Consider the following 17,507-nt stretch of genomic DNA (forward strand, 5'->3'; position numbering starts at 1 on the left):
TGACCTGAGACAAAATCAAGAGCTGGATGCTTAACTGACTGAGCCACCTAGGTGCCCCTGCAATTTCTTTAATCTTACATGAGAAAACTGAGGAATGAAGTGAAGTGCGCAAATGGTTGAGCTAGGACTAGAATCTAAACCTCTGACTCCTGGTACAGTGTTCCTTCTGTTAACTTCTGTTGAGAGTATATTGGGGCCAAAGTGTAGTAACTGAAAATTAATATTGTTAAACTGGGTAAATAAAGCAGTATCCTTAGGTGTGTGAAATTTAAGACAAATTCACAATTATCTGTGTGTGTGTGTGTGTGTATGTGAAATGTAGCATTCCGAGAAGTAAACAGTTTGTAAGTTTCATTGTTTTGCTGAATATTTCCAAAAGAATTAAAGCTTTTTTAGTGTCCTTGATGTCCTCATAGTTTTTCCTTTTACTGTTGCAGGTATCAGAGTACCAAGGGACATTTTTGACATTTTGCCTAGCTTATTCCCAGAATATATGCTATAATTTGTATTTATTTATTTATTTAATGAATAGCCATACATATATGTGTTTATTACATAGTTATATGAGAGAGGTAGGTATGAATTATTGGTGCTTGATAAGAGGTATTTCTGGTTCAGTAGAGTGAGGGGAAAGATTAAAAATAAAACAGGAAAGAGCAAATGAATGTTACTTTTTAAAAATCAGAATGTAAACTTATGCCATTCAGAGAATGTTCTTAGAGGGCTGTTTTGCTAAAATGAAAAAAAAAAAAAAAAAGAATCCCTGCTGTATTGCTTCTGGAAATTTTGAATTTAAGTCTACTAAAATTATGCTTATCAATAATCTGGGATTTACCTAGTTTTTAACTGTAAAAATAGTTATGTCCATATCTTTCCATTTTTAGAAAAGCTATTTCAATAGGAGAAAGAATTCTGGTTGAATTTTGATGAATGTGTAGTACCAGAAAATTCATTTTTCCTGCACTGGGGCTCCATTCCTTCACTTGTAAAATAAAGAGGGGGAAGGAGAAGAGCCTCCCCAACTAGGGGGTTGCAGTCTTCTAGGGAAAATGATACCTGTTTATATGTATTATTTTCCTTGAAGCAATCGAATGAATTATTTCAAAAATACTTTTCCTTTAGGATTTGTTTGGGAACATATAATGAGCTCCCCATCGGATGTCAGTCTCCTTACATAGTGTCTGGCCCTGGTAGGCTCTCAGTTCCTGAATGAATGGCTACGTGACACTTAGAAGGGATCAGACAGGTGTGGTCGTGGCTTCATCCATCAAAGTGTTTCTTGTTTTTGTCCTATTTGATTGCGCAGTTCTAACCACGATGATGGTTTTGAATATGAGACAGTTTTAATGTTACCCCTATAATGTACAATGTGTTAAAGACAAGAGGCATAAAAAACATTGATGTTGAAGTGATAAGACTTTGACTCTTATATTCTGAGCTGTTACAGGACTCTTCCTGCTTAAAAATAGGTGGATCTATGGAGCACTGGGTGTTACACGCAAACAATGAATCATGGAACACTACATCAAAAACTAATGATGTAATGTATGGTGATTAACGTAACATAATAAAAAAAATAGGTGGATCTGCTAGACAGAATAAAACAACAACAGCAAAAATTAAAATGCATAGTTGAGCTCAAGACCAAAGATGGGAACTCCTCAGGGGCCAGAAATGACGACGGAATTTATATTCATAGAGAAGAGCAGGAACTGATTTCATGTGCTTCAAGGGAGGATGATTAGAGCCAGGCATGGGCATCCGTAGTTGGGTGTTGGGTTTCGCCCTCCTGTCAGCAGGAGATGAGCCCTAGGGCTGCATTAGGCAGAAGGGACCTTTGACAGAGACCCTGCTCCTTCTGAGAAATGGGGAATTAGAAATACTTCCATCTGGCACGGAAAACTGACAGGAGCCCATCTAAGGAAGGTAATAGGTGGAAAGTATTGCCTGTAAGAAATGAAAAACCTAAACCTGGACCACTTCCTGGATGAGGTCCAGTATCAAATTATAAAATACTAACAGTATCTCCTTGTTAAGCCGGAATCCCAATCTGAGAAGTTAACAAAAAAAACTTCTCTGAAGTTGGGGAAATCCACAAAATGTCGTAAGTGGCTAATGTAAACTCTTCCTGATGGCTTTACAATCCAAGGCAACACAAAACAACTACCTCTGAAGAAAATCTCATCGTCCAATAATAGAAACCACACAAGGATACAACACAACAAACTGAAGAATTAATACCCCTAAATTCTAAATACTAGATCAATCTGAAATACATTTAAAAATAAGAATATTTTAAATGTTTAATCATTAAAAGAAGCAGAAACAATAGGCAGGTACAGGCAATATGGAAAAAAAAAGATTTAAAACATCTAAGAATCATTATATCATAATTATAATATTAAGAAAGAAACAAATGGTGTGGCAAAGACAGAAATGTTTACATTTTACAGAGGGAAGGAGGGATTGAAAATGCAATGGTGAGCAAAACAGATGGTAAATGTGTTGGTGTAAATAATACGTAATGATTGACAGAGATCCTATGACAAGCCTTTCATGAGCTTAAAAAGAAACTAGAACAACTGGACAGTGAGAGGAATGAGTTTTAAGGTTGCTCACATTATTTGGTAAGAGCTTAGTGATAACAGTTATCCTTGGATTTTGCTAAATTACAAATTTATGTTTATTTATATTTAAGAGTATTTATATTTAAGAGTAACCACTAAAATAATAGAAATAGAACTACAATTTCCAAGTCAAGAGAAGGGGAAAAACTGGAGGGAGAATAAAGAAAATGGAATCAATCCAATTGAAAGAACATGAGGATAAGTAAAGAAATAAAAGAAATGCAAAATAAATAGAAAACACAAACTAAGACGATAGAAATAAAAACAACAAAGTCAGAAATTACAGTGAATGCAAAATGATTATAGTCATTTATTAAAGGACTTACAGATCAGATGAAAATTCAAAATCCAAATATATAATATTAGTATAATGCTGAATGATATCATCAGATTGCTGGATGGTAGGTATGTTCAACATGATACTTTTTATGTAAAAATATATGATACACAAAATAGCACTATGTATTTTTGTGGATACAAAGGGAGGAAGTAAAGGGACAGAAAATAAGAACAAGAAGGCTACATACTGAATGCAGAAATATGGTTGGGTCTGGCTAGGAAAATAATGGAATGGAATTAAGGGGGATGACCACAATATTTTTTTTTTTAAGATTTTATTTATTTATTTGACAGAGAGAGAGACAGTGAGAGAGGGAACACAAGCAGGGGGAGTGAGAGAGGGAGAAGCAGGCCTCCCGCTGAGCAGGGAGCCCGATGCGGGGCTCGATCCCAGGACCCTGAGATCATGACCTGAGCCGAAGGCAGTCGCTTAACCAACTGAGCCACCCAGGCGCCCCGACCACAATATTTTAATTGTGTAAAAAATTTGCAGCAATTATAGAAAATGTGAGTATTTGTTAAATGTGGGTGGTGAGTTCATGTATGTTTGAGGGGCAGGAGGGAATGAGAGCCTGTGCTGTGGGTTCTGGAGCTAGACTTTCTGGCCTCCAAGCCTCAAAACCCTTCTGTTTATGAAATGTAGGAACCTGGACATTTACTTCACTTCTTTGTGTCTTAATCTCATCACCTGCAAAATGAGAAAGCAAAATAAGACCTCCTAGAACTATAATAAAGACTGTATGAGTAAATACTATGCATAGAAATCATTCAATAGTCTCTGATACATAGTTCTGAGGGCTGTTGTTAGCTCTATGTTTTTCACATGTTTGAAATATTTTGTGTTAAAAAAGAGAATTCAAAGAAATGAAAGAGTTAAGGAGTATGTAAAATTATATAAATCTGCAAATTGTAATCAAGATAATATTTACCTTAAAAGCTTAAATTGAAAACACTGATCAAAATTCTTATATGGCACACCAAGAAGTTTTTAAGGCCTCAACATCAAAGTTAAAAGAGAAAATCTCATGAACATTCTCTCTAATCTGTTTTCCCATTTATAACAATAATGATGATCCACTTGCAGAATGGGTTTTGTGTGGATACATACTTGCAATGAGTGCTCTCTTATCTTTTCACTGAGAAACAAAACACAGAGATTCTTTTTTGGTGGGGAGGGGCAAAGGGAGAGGAAGAAAAAGAATCTTAAGCAGCTCTACGCCCAGTGTGGAGCTCTACGTGGGGCTCAATCTCACAACCCTGAGATCATGACCTGAGCCAAAAACAAGAGTCGGATGCTTAATCGACTGAGCCACCCAGCTACCCCCAAAACACAAAGATTTCTATAATTAAACTATTTTTTAATATAACAAAGTGCAAAGTTTAAAACAACAAATAAAAAAAGATTTTTTTTTTCTATTTTTGGTTCTGTAACACATAGATATAATGTAATATATATTTTAATGTGTAGTTATTTTCCCAAACATACATATGACAATTTAAAATTTCATTTGTTGACAAATCATATCTTTTGTTACTAGGATGTGTCAGTTATAAATGGCAAACTGTTGATTTTTTTTAAATAGGTTATGGGTGGTAAAGTCAAGCTGGCCTCTTCTGCAGTGTTTGGGAGAATCATTAGCTATGGTTAGATCAATCCCTGTGCATTGAACCCTGACATATGCTTCTTGGAATTGGCTGTGAGAGAAGCAGGCTGTGTGTGTGTGTGTGTGTGTGTGTGTGTGTGTGTGTGTACACTGGTGTCTGGAATTAGAGTGATCACCCTTGAGAGTATCATCTGAGCTCTCTTGTCTGAAAACACTGGTTCACGTATTTGTCCATGGAATTTTTCATCTATGTGTCTATGATGGTCTCCCATTATTTCTCACAGTGGAAGTTCCTTGCATTTCTGCTTCAGTTGCTTTCAACTTGTCACTGAGAACATCCCAAAGTGAATTTGGGGTATCGCATACAATCCATATTTACATCACAAGTGTACTATCTGCATTTGATAAGTATTTCTACTTCTCTTTTGTGTATTATAATATCAGGTAATAAGTTAATTGCATTGTTTTAGTTTGTGTAGATTATATTTTTAAATGGAATTTTAATAATCTTTATTAGTATACAGTGGTGATATGTATAATCTATTAAAAAATACTTTCCCCATTTTCAACTGAACTAATTGGAAATAGCTTGTAAGTATCTATTTTCTACTTATGAGTCCCTTAGGTGTCCAGGATCCTAGACTTGCAGCTACTGAACTGTCAGATACTGTCATTTTAGAGATAAAACCTGAAATCCAGAGATAGGAAACCAGTTCATGGAACAAATACGTGTTTTGTTCCTATGCCGTGTTAGTGGGTACTGTGTTACGAATAGATATATTGTGATGGATAAAACCCACATGGCCTCACCCTCATGCCATAGTCTTCTGCAGTTTTCCAGAGGGGGGCATAGATATTAAGCAAATAAAATATATTCTAATTACAAATTGAGATAAGTGTTATGAAGGGGGAAAACAGTGTGTGCTGACAAAGAATATGAATATGAATATGGAAATGAATATGATTTAGATTTAGATTGGGATCCTAGGCCAGACCTCTGCGAAGTGATACTAAAGCTGAGACTTGAAGAAATCAATCCAGGCAGAGGGAATTGCATGTGCAAAGATCCTTAGGTCTGAAGAAAAGAAGGCGTGTGTGCCTAGAGCTTAGTGAGCCAGGAAGAGAGTAAACTGAGATGATGATGGAATGGTAGGCAGGAGCCAGATGGTGCACAGCTCTCCAGGCCATGCTGAGGGTTTGGCGTTTTATTGTAAATGAAATGGGAAGCTATTAAAGGGTTTAAGTAGGAGAGTGACAAGCTCCAATTCATATTGTAAAATATAACCTCCACTGTAGTGTGGTTTGGAAGGGAAAATGAGTAAGAGTGTCAGTGAGGAATCTAGCCAGAAGCTGCTGAGGGCCTGGACGAGGTGGTGGCTTTGGGGATGGAGAGGAGCAAACAGTTGGGATCAGACCCCTGTTGTCTGGATCCCCCCGGCCCATGCTCCCACTATACCACCCTGCCAGGCCTGAACTAGCCACTGAGTTGAAGCTGATTAATGTGCTCTTGGAGTGCTAAACGGCTCTTCTGCAGAAGGTATCATTACATCTTCAACTCACTCTGGTTGACTCTGCAAGTTTTTCTTCGTGGATGTTGTAAAAAAAAAGATGGTAGACAAAGATCATGTTTTACAACAATAGCATTTTACCTGCAGGTAATTTAGATTTGTGGTGTGTGAGGGAATTTCCCAGGCTTGCCAACCTGGATGAACAGATCTCCCTTGAGATACAGGACAGTTTTAGGACAGGTCCAACTTTGTGCAGCTCCTCTGATGTCAGGAAACTGTCATGCCTGTTCTATTCCAAATAGTGTGTCCTGTTCAGTTATTTCTGGTGCCAGAAGATGTCCATGTGAAAAAGAGGCCCTAAGACTGTAACTGAGAATATTTTTCTATGCCAAATGAGGATGCTTTCATTACACAAGACTTCTGTATGCATAGAAATGTTTACACTCTCTTCCCCCCACCCCCACCTTTTTTTATACCAAGAGGCCAAGAGTCGTGTGTTCAGCTCCAGTTGAGTCTTGTTTATTCCTGGTCCTTTGCTCCATAGATTTCTACTGTTTTTGTGGGCTGATTACAGTTAAGGAAGAAAAGAGAAGTATCAGCATGTTAGACCTCTTAAAGAGACAACTGATGATTAGCAATGGAAAGTATAACAAGGACAGGGATCTGGCTGCAGCACATTTATTCCTATCTGATTTAGAGCAAGTGACTTAACCTCTGCAAGCCTCCATTTCCTGATCTATAGAAAGATGCCCAATTATAATGCCTGCTTTAAGTTATTTCTATGAGAATTTAGAGAGATAATCCACACCGAGTGCCTGGTATGTGGTAGATGTTCAGCAACTGTTATCTGTGAATAAAACTCAGGAGAATTTGCTCGTTGGTGCTACTTATCCTAACCATGGGTCTTCCTATCAATTTTAATTCCGTCTGCAAGTTAAGCCTACCATACAAGCATCTACTTCCTGGTCACATAGCACACTGTAATGTGTATTCTTTTTTTTTTTTTTTTTTAAGATTTTATGTATTTATTTGACAGAGAGACACAGCGAGAGAGGGAACACAGGCAGGGTGAGTGGGAGAGGGAGAAGCAAGCTTCCCACTGAGCAGGGAGCCCTATATGGGGCTCAATCCCAGGACCCTGGGATCATGACCTGAGCCAAAGGCAGACCCTTAATGACTGAGCCACTCAGGTGCCCCAGTAATGTGTATTCTTAATTCCTTAGAACAACCTTCAGAAGCAATTCCTAGTCATTCAAACAATTTCACAAGAGGCAAAGTATGCCTATGCACAAAGAAATCGCTTTCTAGATACCATACAACTAGCGAGGGACAAGGCCAGAATACCTCTGGGAGGGTGAAAAATGGTTTTCATTTGAAGGGGCACAGCACAGATCATCATAGCACTTTAAAGAGCCTGGACTCCAGGGAATAGATGTGTTGCCACAAGGTTTTCCCCTCTTCTGTTGTTCTGCTTCTTTGTCTGTCCAGTGAACCTTGACTTAAATCATCCCAAATGGCTACTCTGGTTCTAAAATCTTAAGATTCTAGGAGAGCCTTCATGTTTGAAATATCTTGTGGTCTGCATCCTCCAGAGCTCATTGGTGAGCTGCCTAGAAGGCAGTGTTCATTCCAGGTCTTCTTTCCTGGGTGATAATCTGAGAGAGACCCTAGAGTTATGATTCTGAGGTTAACCAGAATCAAACTTCCTTTCATGAATGCAAGTCCTTAGAATGGCCAATAAATAAGTTGGCTTCATGGGAATGTTCACAGGAAGCTTTCTTCACCCTCACATTCCATGATATTCTACACTCAAACAGGGCTTTCTTAGAAGACTATGATAGACTTGGATTTGGGGATGGAGAGGTCATGCTTTTTTCTAGAACTTAAGGGAGTCTACACATGCTGCCATCCACCAAGCACCACCAAGCGTCATCAGTCCTGAGGCTAACGCCTTCTCTCTACCCTTACTGCCACAGCCTGCCTGACGCCCTTATTCTATGTGATGGCTCCCAGAGTGGCTTCCATGACCACAGTGCACCACTCCAACCCATGCTTCTCTATCATTCTCCACTTTGGCTTTCCAATGGCCCTCATATGTTTCCCCACACTTACAGCCTTTCAGTGTTTTCCCATTGCTCAATACACTGTTGCCTAATGCTTCTCCTGCCTGAAGTGGATGGAGCAGGACCAGCTTCTGGCCTGTGGAAAGAAGCTGTTTTAGTTTCTGCTTCTGTTTAGTATTGGTCTCTTTCAAATTTCAACTTTTATTTATAATAGACACATAATTTACAGAGTAGTACATACATGTAATTTATAAATTACATATATGGGGGGGGCTGTAGACTTGAATGTTTTCACAGATAAGGATGCCTAGTAAAAAGAGTTTGGAGGTCATTGGTTTGAAGGATAAAGTAAAACTAACTTTGCTTAAGGAACCTCAGGTGTCCTGGACGCACATTTTTCTTCTGCTGTCACCTCCAGCCACTGCGTGTGCTTCTTTATTTCCCTGTACCCTGTACCTGTCTGCTCACTGGAATCCCTGAGCATGCTAGGCTGGGCCATTGTTCCTGCTGATGCTGCTTAAAGCCAAGTCCCCCTGCCTATTCAAGTGTAAATCTAAAATGTTGCTTCCTTTTCGAAGAAGCCTTTCTTAAGGTACCTCTTGTCCCAGAATCCACCATCCCAGGTAAAATTAGCATCCCTTCTCTGTGATCCCGTGGCATTTTGCTTGTCCCTCTGTGACAGCACTTTTCATGTTCATTGCTATAATGTTTAGTTGTGTATGTGTCTCTTTGAGGAGGCTGTGTGTGCCTTCAAGGCAGGAAGTACACCTTACTCGTCTTTGTACCCAGCACCTTGTGCATGTCGGAAGTCAATAAATGGTGTTTGAGTTATTTTAAATTTTCATGAGCATCTTATAGAGGAGAATCTGGGAGGGAGGGGGCTTATAGTATGAGGAATAAAATTGGCTTTGTACCAAATTCCCATCCTTGTTGGCATTTAAATCCTAGCTCAATTTCCCTGCCCTGCTTCTTCTGCCTTCCCTAGCTTGGACTGCTTCAGTGAAGAGCATACTCTGGACAAGCGTGCCCTTTCTTTCCATTTATCTTTGAGGCGGCATGAAGGTTAAGGATTGCCCGTCTCAAGGTCACTTGATTCCTGTAGAAGTGCAAGGCATCTCAGGGCTTTGGAGATTGTGCAGTTTATGGAGGACGCCGCTGTGCTTGTCAGACTGTGTTCAGTGTGCGGGGACTGAGACTGAGAAAGGGAAGAAACAGACTGAAGGCTGGAGGCGTCATATGATAAGACTGTAAACAGCTTCCTTACAAATCAGGAGCTCCTCTGAAAGTCATAGGTGACAATGAAAAAACCCAGATATGACTTATCTCCTTCTTTCTTTCAACATATGAACACTCCTCACCTACTCTGTGCCTGGCACTGTGTTAGGTGCTGTGACAGAGTGATGAATAATTCAAGGTCCCTGCCCTTGAGGACTTCATAGTTCAGCAGCAGAGACAGAAGACAGGGTAAGCTAGCAGCTGTAACAGTGTGGGGAGTCCTCTCCTAACCTGTGCACAAGGTAGCTCTGCAGAGGGAGTGATTAATTTTGCTTCAGGGTGTCAGGGAAGGCCCTCAGAAGAAGGCTGAGCCCAGAAAACTCAGGAGGAGTTCTGGGCAGAGGAGGAAGGGCAGGGGTTGTGCATTTCAGGCAGAGGGAACTGAAACAACACAAGGGTCTAGATCAAGGGTTGGTGAACTTTCTCTGTAAGGGGCCTGTTAGTAAATAGTTTAGGATTTGCAGGCTGTAGAGTCTTAGTTTCAACCACTTATCTCTGTCGTTGTAGCAGGAAAGTAGCCATAGACAAATGTGTGAATGAATGGGCATGGCTCTGTTCCAATAAAACTTTATTTACACAGTTGGCAGTGACGGGGCTGTAGTTTGCCAATTCCTGGTCTAGAGAAAGGATCTTTAGAGAACCTTTAATCTGATGGTTCCTAATCTTTTCAAGAATTAGGATTACTTGGGGTGCCTGGGTGGCTCAGTTGGTTAGGCGACTGCCTTCGGCTCGGGTCATGATCCTGGAGTCCCGGGATCGAGTCCCGCATCGGGCTCCCTGCTCGGCGGGGAGTCTGCTTCTCCCTCTGACCCTCCCCCCTCTCATGTGCTCTCTCTCTCATTCTCTCTCTCAAATAAATAAATAAAATCTCAAAAAAAAAAAAGAATTAGGATTACTTGGCACTTGCTCTCTCCGATGCCTAGAAGGCTCCTCTTAGTGCTCTTCTAGATATCCCCAATGGCTTGCTGCTTCTATTCATTCCGGTCTCTGGGTCACCCTCCTTTTTAACTACTGTGTCCACAATGGCACACACACCTCCTGTACGCTCCATCACTTTTCATTGCTTTCATTTTCAATACAGAACCTATACTAAAACTCTGTATTGATTGTTTCTCTATTTTCCTATTGGAATATAAGCTTTGTGTCTTATTCTCTGTTAAAATTAGTGGTGTGCTGGCGCCCTTTTTCCTCATCTTTTCCCAGCTCTAGCTCTGCATTCAGTGATGTTACATGGTAGTGTCAAATCAGCCGTGGTGGGAATATTTACACAGTGGAAATCAGCCCCATGGGAATCAGGTTTGGGGCAATTTTTTGTTTTTGTTTTGTTTTTTTTCGCAAGCCAGTTTGTTAGCAAATCACTAGTTATCCCCTGTGCCTAGAATAATAACCTCCACAAAGCCCAGTGGTCAATGAATATTTGTTTTTTGAATGAAATGTGCTATTAGTGTCTGTTGACTGAGAAAATAGATATGCATTTACAGATACAGAGTCCTTTGCAATTATTATTGCTACACAGGGAGTTCATTGCTGTCAGGTAGGTAACTGCTCATGGTATGTCTGTCACCTGTGTGTGACCCATGAGGAGACTGAGGACTTGGGTCAGGACGACACTCCCTTTACCCCTCAGGGCAGATTTTGGTGGCCATGATGACACATCTCCAGTCTTCTGCGCTCAGTTCTGCAAGGTGCTCTTTTTCCTGTGTCCACTGCAGTCTGCTGAGTGAAGGCGGGGCCTCTGTCCTGCATCACTTTTACTAAACAATATGTATTTTTAATGAATTCCTCTCACTCAGTGTGCTTGTAATTTCTGCAGTGTGTTCCAAAGCCCAGATAAGTTCTGTCCTCTTTCAGATATCTTATTGTACCCATTTCTGATTTGTCTGGGGCTTTGATTTATGGTATGTAAACATGCCCTCGTCTATACCCTTTAGCTGTGATTTGGTCAGAAATGTATCTGTTTATGAACACTGTCCAACCCTAATAGTCTACTTTTGAAATCTGCAGCCGTGTGAGGTCCCAGAAGCACTTGACAAGAATCACATTTAACAGCTGCTTCAATCTTCGTTCCTTTAAGTGGCAACATTAAACCTTAATACTGAGGCTCCCTTTCCAAACCCACGGAGACTGATTAGAAAACCCCGTCAAATTACTCCCACAATCCATGTTGAACATTTACAAAGAGCTGCATTTTCACGATGACTGGTAAACCATCTTTTTAATTCCCTGTCCTAAGCACACACGAAGATAAAGAGGAGCAAACTTGTATTTAGAGGGCCATCTGGCTGATCCCAAAGCTTTCCAGAGCATCAAGGCTGGGGAGGACCTTGCATTGTCATGCAGACTGCCTTAGCTTTTGCAGACCTCCCCGTCCTTCACAGCTCCTCTGATGTGGAGTTTTTCCTGCTTCTCCCTGTTTGCTTCTGTCCATGATAGAAAACTCACTCTTTCTTTAGGCAGCCTGTTCTCTCTTTGAATCCAGTTCATAGAACATTCTTTTTCACCTGTCTCCCTGTAACTTTCACCCATTGGCCCTAGTTCTAGCCCTATGGAGCCACTCAGAACAAATTGGCTTCTTACTTCTGTCTGCTGTTAAGAAAGTGAGGGCAGCTCTCACGTCCCCAGAGTCCTCGCTTCTCCAGGCTGCATATTGACTGTTCATTCAGCCATTCTTCACATGGCAGTCCTCTGCGCCCTCCTGATTTGGCTCCCTTTCTTCCGGCCTGTGTGAGTTTTGCCAGTGTCTTTCTGAAAGTAACTGAACAGTGTGGAGAGTAGCTAGGACCACAGACTCTTAAGTTAAATCTGCCTCTTCATTTATTAGTTCTGTAACTTTGGGGAAGTGAGGTAGCTTCGCTGAATCTTCATAATCCCATCTGGAAAATGAGAAAAAAGTACCTTACACATTCAGTTATTGTGAGTGTTAAATAAAACTATAGTAAAATCATCAGGGGAATGCCTGGTACAAAGTAGATGTGTTCGAAATACAGCCATCATCATTGTAATAAGTACTATTAATTCTCTGGATTTGGCTTCCATAACAAAATTTGGATCACTGTTATATTTTTCATTTTAATTAATGAATTAATTAGTATTTTTCATTTTAGTTTGGTGTTTACATGAGGCACTTTATCTGTAACTTTGAGTGCAGATGTTGAATAGGCAGGCCCTAGATAAATACAATCTAATTGTAGTATCAAAGATATTTATTGTGTGTATATATATGTGTATATATGTACTTCTTGCACAGTTTCGCATAACCCCTTTCTTTATCGTCCCCATACTCTAATAAATGATAACACAACTCAGTGCTCTCCCTCCTCGCTTCTCTACCTTCTTGTCCCCTAAACTCCTAGCTTGCCCAAGATATGGATTATGTCTTAGTTGCTCTTTGAAAGGAAAGGATGATGATCATCCAGTGTATAGGAGAGGCGTTCTCGTCCTAAATCAACTATGTGTTAGCTCAATGACCTTAGACAAGACACTTACCCTCTGAGCTTCAGCTTTTTTTTTTTTATCTTTGACAATGATGAAGGAGGGTATTTTATCTTCTGCCATCCAGTGGTCATCCTGAGATGTATGATCAGGCCCCCATCATTCCAGCCTGCTCTGGGTTTCCAGTACATATCTAGGTAACTGTTCCCCTGCACTACATGTTAAACCAGCAGGAGTGTCTAGAGAGCTCTTCCAGGTCCCAGCTCTCCTGAGGGGCCTTGAATTCAAACCGCTGTGGAAATCGCCATGTCATCCTGAAGGGAAGCAGTGTTGAGCCTGAGTTCCTATCCTTTACCTACTTTCTCACCCAACCTCTTTTTTTTTAATTTATTAAAGATTATTTATTTATTTATTTATTTGAGACAGAGAGAATGAGAGAGAGAGAGCACATGAGAGGGGGGAGGGTCAGAGGCAGAAGCAGGCTCCCTGCCGAGCAGGGAGCCCGATGCGGGACTCGATCCAGGGACTCCAGGATCATGACCTGAGCCGAAGGCAGTCGCTTAACCAACTGAGCCACCCAAGTGCCCCTCACCCAACCTCTTTGAGAATTAAATTCCTAACTTGCTTTGTGGCTGTAATTATCACTAAACTTCTTATTTTAGAATGGTTTTAAATTTAGAGAAAAGTGAAGCCAGTACAAAGAGTTCCCATATAAACTACACCCAGATTTCCATATTAACATCTTACATTGGTTTGGTATATTTATGAAAATTAACAAATCAGTATTGATACATCATGATTAACTGAAGTCTATAATTTATTCAGATTTCCTTAGTTTTAACCTACTATTCATTTTTGGTCCCAGGATCCCATTTAGAATATCACATTTCATTTAGTTGTCATGTCTCTTTAGACTCCTCTTGGCTGTGTCATTTTCTTAGACTTTTTTTGTTTTTGATGACCCTGACAATTTAAGTGTTCCTAGTCAGCTGTTTTGTAGAATGTCCTTTAGTTGGTGTTTGTCTAGTGTTTTTCTCATGATCAGACTGGGGTTATGAGTTTTGGAGATGATCACAGAGGTAAAGTGCCATTCTCATCACATCATATCAAGGGTACATATTATCAGCATGATTTATGGCTGTTGATAGTAACCTTGATCACCTTGCTGAGGTAGTGTTTTTTTTTGTCAGGTTTCTCTGCTGTAAAATTACTCCATCCCCTCCCCCTTTCCTTTTGTACTTTTTGGAAGAATGTCACTACGCACGACCAATGGAAGTTTATTTCCTGTTCACCTGTCCAAAATGGGTATTTCTGATGGCTGTTGTCTTTTTTCTATCAGTTATTCAGAGGTCCGGCATTCTTCTGTTTTGTTGACATCCCTAGAGCTTTGTCATCTAAATCCAGCCAGCATTAAGAGAATGTTTGCTTTTAAAAGCCTCGGCCTGAAAATGGCACACATCACTTTCACTTACATTCCGTATGACACTCATTCATCTGCCAAACCTAACTGCAAGGGAGGCTAGGACATATGGTCTAGCTGGGTGCCCAGGAAAAAGAGGAAATGGATTTGGGAGAAAAGCTAGCAGCATTTGCCACACCATTTTAGAGTACAAAGATGACTAACCAAACCCCTGCCACCTCACCATCTAATAATATAGCCATCATTTCATTAAAAAAAATAATAATAATAGAAGAACATTATCTTAGAATCAAGTAGAATCATATAAATTAGAAAATATCCATTGTTTATCTGTCTGGAATGCCCTTTCTTTGTTTTTGTTTTGTTTTTATTTTTGGCTTTGTTTTGTTTTGTTTTTGCCTATTAAAATGCCACTTACTCTTCCAAGTGATGGATGAGGTGCCTTCACCCAACCTTGAGACAGAATTAGTCCCTTACTCCTTGGTGCCATCATGCCACTCTGCTTCTATCCCTTATTTAACACCTACCCCACACTGGTATTATATATAAATATGTTTCACGCATTAGACTGGGTGTTCCTTGAGGACAGCACAGGAATTATTCATCTCTTAGATCCCCAAGTGTTGTCTGACAAATAAAAAGCATATTTGTTGAGTGCCTCAAGGATTTTAGATGTACCAAAAAGTGGTCTCATTTTTTTAACCCCTTTCTTTAAAATACAACAAAACATGTCCTCTCCATGCCCCATTATAAAAATGATCCACACTTATGATAGCCAAGCCTTCGTGGAGGAGATGGTCTTGAGCTGAGCCCAGAAAGGTTGGTAGGGTTTGATAGATGGTAATCAGCGTACAGGCAGGCCTGGCTTTCTATGACACATCCTAGGTTCAGGGCATTTGTTCAATAGATGGTCATGTCTCCTTTGAAACATCTAGAGTGCAAGGCATTTGCTTTCATAGATCATCACATAATTAAAACTCAGACTCCAGGCTTGTTCTGGCACTGCTTTTGGGCAGTCAGGGATGGTATAAAAGCCTGATGCTCATTATCTTGAATAGGATTTACCAACCTGAATTCCCAGGGCGCCAACAGGGGGATAGCTTCCCCATAGCAAAAGAAGTGTTTAATTACAGCTACAGAAAAGGAGCATGAAAAAAACAAACAAACTTTTGCTGGCATTAGTGACTCAGCTCCATGCATCTCATTACCGACCAAAACATGACTTCTTTAAGTGACCTCATCAAGCTTATTAGAAATAAAATATCAAATATAAGACAGTTGTCCCTTTCTCCTATCTTTTTCTATCCTCTACTCTTAGCCCACTATTTACTTTAATGACTTACAAGCTTAATTAATATTTCACTAAAACAGAAATCAGAAGACGTTTGATTATCATCATTAAAAAACAGACCTTAATTAGGATTTATATTCTTATGGATTTCAAATCACACTATCACCTATATTTATTCATTGAAATTCTCAATGGTTATAGTTAGCATAGGAATTATTTTTCCCTTTATATAGGTATGACAACTGAGCCTTAAATGTAAAATGACTTCCTCAGGACCACATGGCAATTGTGGTTCAAAGCTGGGTCTTCTGGCTGCATACATAGAATTCAGTGTGCCATATTAGCACCTGTCTGTCAGTCAGCCTCATGGCAGAGGCACACATGTTCTTTTTATTTCCCTTGATTATAAAAGTGATCTGCAATTATGATAGCTAAGCTTTCTTGGAGGAGGTGCTCTTGAGTTGAGCCTAGAAAAGTTGGTAGGTAGGGTTTAATAGATGGTAATAGTGGTCCAGGATATTATTTTACAGTGATCTTAGCTAGCTATGTGTTCCTCCAACATGTCCCTAGTATGTCAGACTGGGTGAGCCCATGGAGGCAACACACTGAACATGAAGCCATTCCTTGATTTCTGCCACCACCCAGGGCAGAGGATTCTAATGTACTCCAGGTCAATAGATACTTATAGAAGGGATCTAAAGATATTTCATTTTAACTTCCAGATGGTATTGATAATTGGAAATTAGGGCCCACAAAGTAAATAAATTGAATTTATTTAACACACATATATAACATATAGTTATCAATCACAATGCCTAATTTCCAGTTCAGTTCTTTTTTTTTCATAACCCTGCTTCCTTATTCCCAATTTTCTTGGCATCTTTCCTGCTCCTTAGGATTGCTCTGAAGAAGACATGTTTATATAGGCATTGCCTCATATTCCTGAATATATGTGATCAAGTCGTATGTGAAAAAGTTTAACCACAGACATATGCTGTAGAGAGCAGGTCCATTTCCCAGAGAGTTAAGTGCACTGAATCCTTAACTAGAATTCTTACTTGGAATTAAACGTCAATAAATATGTTTTGTTTAACACACTATACCTAGCATATTGCTTGACAAAAAAGAGATTCGGAGTAAATATTGGTTGAATAAATGGGGGAAGGAATGAAATTGACTATCAGTTGAAATTCGGTGATCGTCCTTTTGAGGATAGTATGTTGTTACCTCAGGGATGCATTAGACTAGTCTAATTTTTGCCCAGTACTGAAGTAGAGACAGAGATGGTAGTGATGTTGTAGAAAATGAATTGTTGGCAGCCAGCACCACAAAGAGAAAGCTTTAAATATTTACGTTAGCTGATATATAGAAATCCAAATGTGGTATACAAAGTTCAGCTTGATGGTATTAATGTGTAGGGAGTTTTCAAAAGCTGAGGACCACTCCTGGTATGAAATACTTAGAGAAATATGCATGGATTTATTTATCTGTTTGTTCGTTTGTTTTTGTACTGGAAAAATGACTTTTGAAGTGCTGGGGCTCCTCTTTGGTGAGGTATTTATTGAAGGTGAAATCTGTTTTCACATACATCTCATGACCATGGGGTTTTTGCTTTTTTCCTGTGGTTCTCATACAAGCCATTCTTTCTTTCTGGCTGAACTTGACCAGCATTTCAAAACCCAGAAGTTTCTGATGGATAGTTGACATTGAGCCCAAATAGAAGTCTTCCAGGGCCTAATTTTGACTGTTGGAAGCTTAGGAATTATATTGGCAGTTTGGTCTAGATAGTGATTCTGTAATGGGACCATAAGCTTGGTGGCATCTTGCAGTCAGACACTAGATGCATGAGGGAGAGAAATGATTCACGTTTTTAGTATTCTTCTGTATTTTCCTAATCATAATTAGTTTTTGTCTACTTATATTTGTTTTACTGCTGTATAGTATTATG

At 39.7% G+C, this 17,507-nt stretch overlaps 1 protein-coding gene across 2 annotated transcripts in view; it reads left to right on the plus strand.

Annotated features, from left to right (window-relative positions):
* FGF12 (fibroblast growth factor 12) overlaps positions 1 to 17,507 on the plus strand; it is a 382,069-nt gene that overhangs the window by 152,575 nt on the left and 211,987 nt on the right. The gene's annotated exons all lie outside the window — the stretch shown is intronic.

The sequence above is a fragment of the Neomonachus schauinslandi genome, chromosome 1, assembly GCF_002201575.2.
Source record: "Neomonachus schauinslandi chromosome 1, ASM220157v2, whole genome shotgun sequence".
NCBI lineage: Eukaryota > Metazoa > Chordata > Mammalia > Carnivora > Phocidae > Neomonachus > Neomonachus schauinslandi.